The 6,000-nt window shown below is 40.7% G+C and overlaps 1 long non-coding RNA gene across 1 annotated transcript in view; it reads left to right on the forward strand.

Moving 5' to 3' along the window:
• Positions 1–2,634, forward strand: part of LOC120371284 — a 157,211-nt gene extending 154,577 nt beyond the window's left edge. The window contains exon 5 of the long non-coding RNA XR_005584252.1: positions 2,526–2,634. This is a non-coding gene — a long non-coding RNA (uncharacterized LOC120371284). The remainder of the gene's footprint in view (positions 1–2,525) is intronic.
• Positions 2,635–6,000: the final 3,366 nt, after the last annotated feature.

The raw sequence follows: 6,000 nt of genomic DNA on the forward strand, positions 1-6,000 counted from the left end.
TTAGGTGCCTCAGTGTTTGGATGTCCAGTGTGAGACATGCTAAAGGGGGCTGATTTTCAAAAGGTGCATGCACTGAAATTTTGGAAAATAAGCCCCCACATTTATGAGTCACCACTGAAAATTTGGGGGGACAGCACTTTGTCAAATATTAGGACCACTAGGAATGTGGCACCACCCTGAATTTACCCTTCCGTGGCTTTATGCATGCAACTAGCCCAAAGTGAGATGGGGAGACAATGCAATCAATATACGATGCAGCATTTTAGACATTCCAGTGATTATCAGTGAAATAAGAAAAGGCCGCTGACAGTGAAGGGAGAAAAAAAGAGTGCTGATCATTTTAAAAACACCTTTCTTTACAGACTCAGTCCTGCACTCCTGACTCAGGCAAAATCCCGTTAGATCAATGAGAAGCATTTAATATCAAGCATCATAGGATCAATGGGAGTGTTAGCAGAGTCGGGTGTGCAGTGTGAGGACTTGCAGTATGGGAATATCACAACCCCCTAGAGATATAACAGCTTTACAAATGCCAGTAGAGAGATCTGTCTTCTGCAATTTGGCTTTTATTTTGAGCAGAATATTATTTAACAGACCGACTTTTATAAAAAGCCCTAAAAGGGGAGGGGAACAAAGAGACAAAGTGGCTGCAGCTTAAAACCTTGGAAGTTGCTCATGTGGGAGGCAAATGCAATGACAACCAATAAGAGATGTGCATTGATAATTGCTTTATCAGTCTATCTAGAAGAAATGTAAAGAGGATTTAGGAGAAGTAACAGCCTGATAGTCTGATTCAGCAGAACCAAAAGCTGACTTTCCCCACAACTGTATAATGAAATTCTGGAGCTTCTTTCTAAATGGCAGACGATAGGACCAGTTTATTGTCTTTCAATAAGTACTACAATAATAACAACACCTTTTTTGCTACTTTGTTGCCATTTGTCAATCATGCACAAACTCATTCTCCTTAGATCTTGACACTGCACACGTGCAATCTAGTCATGTTAAATTAGCGAAAGCACAAGTGGTTTTTTCTTATCAGCAACAGTTGGCTTGAGTAATCAGTGCATTCACCGGCATTACAGCAGTGAGAACTGGAAAAATGGACGGGTGAATCAGGCGCTGTGTTTGGCCCACTAGGAGCAGAAGAATGGTGGAGACGTCGTGTTAATGCCTTTGACAGCCCACCTGCTCCCCCACCTGCCTATAAGAGGCAGTTCACATGGAGGAGAGGATCAGAGAGCAGCCAGCAAAACATTATGGAGGGGACATTGCACTCCAGGAGGCCAGATGCATTGAGAGAATAGGGAGGTAGCCGAGCCAATGGAGTGGGATGGAGATAGAAGAAGCATTAGGTAAGGGGGGGAAAGTAAATCACGTAATTTGGAAAAACAAATACCGAGTTTCCACAGCTGCTTGTTGACCCTTTTAAGCTGTTGCTGAACATGCAGATCATGTAGCCAGCAAAGCAAATCGTGACATGTCTGATGACTATTTGTTTAGCCCCACCCTGTGGCAGACCTCCTCCATAATCAGGGGCAATGTTGAACTGGATGATTTTTTTCTTTATTTAAAATGTTGTAAGCAAAATCTCTTAGAGCTTAAAAACAGGCTTGATGCCAAGCCACCTCTCCATATTCCCAGTCCAAAGGGTTTCACCAAGCCAATTTCCTGATGACTAGGCTAGTTAAGTGTGGAATCAAGAGCTACACATTTCCACAGCATCTGAAGCACAGAGGTCTGTGAATGCGAACCATTTTACAAAGAAACAGCTCTTAAATAGGTATACATTTGAATATAACTTTTATTTTACATTCAAATCAGTTCTGATGATAAGAAAAGAGTCTGACTTCCACCTTTTCCCCCTTATAATATGTGACAGTTACCAAGACGCAGCAGCTCCCGCTACGAGGCATACAGTGGAACTGCAACGTTCTACATGCTGGAAGCAGTGCAAGTAATCTGAAAGCCATTCTAGCACTGCATTCTGTAGGTCGTAATGACAGGCTAGAGTCTGCATAAAGAAGCAGGAAACCCCATAAGAAAGAAGTGAAAGTAGTTCTGGTTATGTTCAGCCTCAAAGCTTTTTATGTCAGAGTACGTGTGAGAAGATCTCAAGTGTCACTGGAAGGTATTTTCTATGAGGTTTGGTGCTTGATGTTGGAACATTTTTCATCTCAGGAAATTAATAGCTAGCTAGTGGAGAAGAATATGTAGTGAATTAGACTAAGATTAGGATCCATGAGTAAAAGACTGAAACTGTGGACCAATCTAGTATTTTAAATTGAGCAAGTGGGTTGTTGCATCAACTTCAGGCATGTCAATTCTGTCATTTCATTTTGCCTTACTTAGCGCTAGGTTCTGCCAGGTTCCAAGTCAATTTTAGGCATGGAATAGACTCTTTTCTCTAGCCCTGCTCATGTTAAACCTCTATGCTAACTATTGGAACACTGCCAAGATTGACCACTGAGGTTACAAGATGTTTTTTAATTGTAACCTGCTGCTTTCTTTCTTCCTTCCCCTAGCTCCTCTTCCCAGTCCAGGGAAGGATTGGCTACTTGGGAAATGGAAATTCAAATGTTCTTTGACATTTCTGTGGACTTGTTTCTTGACATGATGACCCATACTGAATGTTGCTAGGTAGGCTCTCTCTCTCTCTTCCCCTTTGAGGAAGCTACACTGATCTTTTTAAACAACACAAACATTAATATGTTGTATTTGCTTTTTGCCTCCAAAACTAAACTGGTCTTTTTACTGTGATAACCTAAAAACTCCATATCTGAAAGCCTTATTTTGGGTTGAAGCAATTGCAAAGATTTACATTTTCCATATATTATAATGATGGCTTGGAGGAAAGAAAATCAGTAGGTGGGTATGTTGTTGCTTTTACCAGGCATCAGAATATTGGCTGATTCCAGAGCAACTTTTCTTCTTGAGAGAGGACTTGTGAACATAATCAATTAAAGAAGGAATCTGATTTGCTTGTAATTGTTTTTCTGTCTATATGAATGATGTAAGGGTATATTGGAAGAATTCACTCTTTTCTAAAATAACAGGTTTGCCAGTTGATTTATGGGTGTTTTTTGTTTTGCTTTGTTTTGTTTTTGTTGTAGATGAGAAAAAGGTTAATTTGCTGGAGGAAATCATGTCGGTGCCAGAGAAGGTCAGCTTGCTCCATCATCATGTACTGCCGTCAGAAGCTGACCTGGACGCAGACAACTTGGCTGAATGGAAAAATTAGACATTTTGATTTTTTTCAGCATAGTGCCTGCAGAATTTCTGTTTTCTTCAAGGGTTTTCAGACCTTTGCCAGAAAGGAAGGATGGTATGACCCATTTCAGTTACTCTGATGTCTCATTACCCAGTTCAGCATCAATAGCCCAATCTCGTTTCGAATGACGTAAAATTTCTGATAGCTGATTATTGCATTCTAAAACTACTAATTTAATCCTAAATTGTGCCAGACTCATGCCTTCTCCAATCCTCCACATGACCACGGGCCAAAACAACCCCTGATATATCACAGAATAGCTTAAGTGCTGCTTAAGTTGCTGTGGTTAGCACAGTTCCTCGGAACTATTTCGCTGGCCCATGACCAGGCAAAGTGCTGGATGCTCCCAGCTCACCACTCCTGCTCTTGCCATGACCACTCCACAAAGGCCGAATGTTTGAAACTCACAGTGCCATCAATGGGAGTAGTAATTCTGAAGAGCACCTCTAAGGCCCTGCCCCCTTGTAAATTGATGGTGTTAGGAATAGTAAATGAGCGAGTGAATAAGTAAGATGGTCTGAGAAGAAATAAGATATTTCAAGTGGCACCCTACCAGCAAATGCTCTAGACATTTGTGGTCTAGACTTTGAGGTAAAAACATGGCATCAAATGCAAATCTTAGTGACATAATGAGCGAAATCCTGTTAGCCTTACTCAGTAACTTCAATCAGACTATCTGTACAGGATAAGGCCAGGAGGATTTGGTCCAAAAATGATTTCATGGAACACTGGTGGAATCAGTTGCATGATAATAGCACTTTATCAAAAACTGATAAAGAATTGCTTCTCTAACAGAACATGTTTATGTTAAATGTAACAGAGGCTGTATGTCTATTGACTGTATCTATTTACCTGTCTATTATGCACCCAGCACCCACGGTATCTGAACATAGCAGAATGATTTAGCATACTGGCAAATTAAAAGACTGTATTCGTCACCCTTTCCTTGTATGCTCCACGGAGTGTTCTTGACTTTTCCACCCCATATATTTATTTATTTGCCTTTCCTCTCATCTAGGTATGTTCACACAGCATGATCATCACATGACTTCTGAGCATCTATTTTGTATCTTATTCTATCTTCAGGAATGAGAGTATGGGCGGCCTTGGAATGTTACAGGGGGGAAGCTATTATCAAGAGAGGCGATCAAATATTGTAACTATATTTTTGTTTAGTTAATTACATTTTGCAATGTTGTTTTGAGGTTAAAAACTGGTTTTACCTGGGCATATTATGTATATCCTACCCATAGTCATTGTATTGACTATTTTAATCATTTTTATTATTGCTATGCAGTATTAAATTATGGCATCAGTGATATCACTGTTATGTTTTGTTCCTCTTCTCAGTTGAGCAGTTTGGGATAGATTATTTCATATTATTTTGCTTTAAGATAAAGCTCCACTCCTGCAAACCCTTACTGGTACGCTTAGCCATAGACTTCAACAGAGTGAGCAGACTTTCATGGAACAACTTTCGTGAATAAATTATTCACATTGGTTTGCAGGATTGGTCCCCAAGAGTCTGTCTTATGAACTAAACTTCTAGGAGTTCAGCTGAAATCTTGGTCAGTAAGTGCAACTAATTCAAATAAGATGTTCAAGAGTATATTAAAGCAGTTAAAGCATAAGGGAAATTCTAATATTCAAATTACAACACTTGGACTGCAGTTCATGTAAGCAAACCTATTCAGGACAGAACTTGAGCACATGCTGGGACTTAAGTACCTACTTAAGTTCTTTCCTGAATCAGGACCTGGATGTTTTAATGAAGAGTGACCTCTTAAACCAGGGGGCACAAAGCATTGCAAATTAAAAGGAGCTTCATAAATGTGCAGTTCATAAAATTTGGGGACTACTGTATATTCTCATTGCCTGGAGCGATGAATACACACAATTTCCATTAAAACCAATGGGATAATTGTATATTGATACATCTGTGTGTAGGTTGGAAGGGATGCCTGCCATTGCTGGGAGAGGTGGCTGATGCTCAATTGTATTTCAGCATTATCTTAATTTTTGGAGGAGGTGAACCATTTTTGCTGCATTGTAGCCTGGGAACTGGAAATGCTGCTCATAACCCTCAGGCACAAAAAGGGCCTCCTGTGGCATTCATACTTTTAAACCTAAGTAGGGAGCAGGGTTAAAGAACTGGCTTCAACCTTGGCCTGCACGTAAGCCTGAGACCCTACGCTGTGCAGTAACTCCGAATTTCTATTGTCACACTGGGGTGTTGCCGGCACAGAATGCCCGAGGACAGCAACAGCAGTTCGTTGCCCGGTGTGCTTCACTCCAATAAACACACCAAGGTGGAGAAGCAGACAAAGTTTATTTGAGATCTCAAAGTGGTGCCAGGAGACAGACTTGTCTCAGATCAAGCACACAGCTACAAGCCGCTTTTCTCTTTTTTATACATAACTTTAACTAAGCCTCTTCTATCCCCCCCACTCCCCCTCTCTCCCCACCTTTCATTCCCATGCAGCCAGCAAATACACTTTGCAGTAGCAATTACATTAAGTAGTTAAGTCATACTTGGCAAAAACCAATCTAGCTCGTTAGTAACTCTTCTGTGAACTGTTATCTTGTCTTACTTTCTTTGATCTGTTATTTTGCCCCTTAGCCAGGAGCAAGCAGGCCTCATTATAGCAGGCCTCATTATTACCTTCTGGTACAGGTGTTGCAACTGATAACCATTCTCTGTTGCTGGCCTGTTAGGTTGATTAAAGTTC

This window comes from Mauremys reevesii, linkage group 9 (assembly GCF_016161935.1).
Source record: "Mauremys reevesii isolate NIE-2019 linkage group 9, ASM1616193v1, whole genome shotgun sequence".
Taxonomy (NCBI): Eukaryota; Metazoa; Chordata; order Testudines; family Geoemydidae; genus Mauremys; species Mauremys reevesii.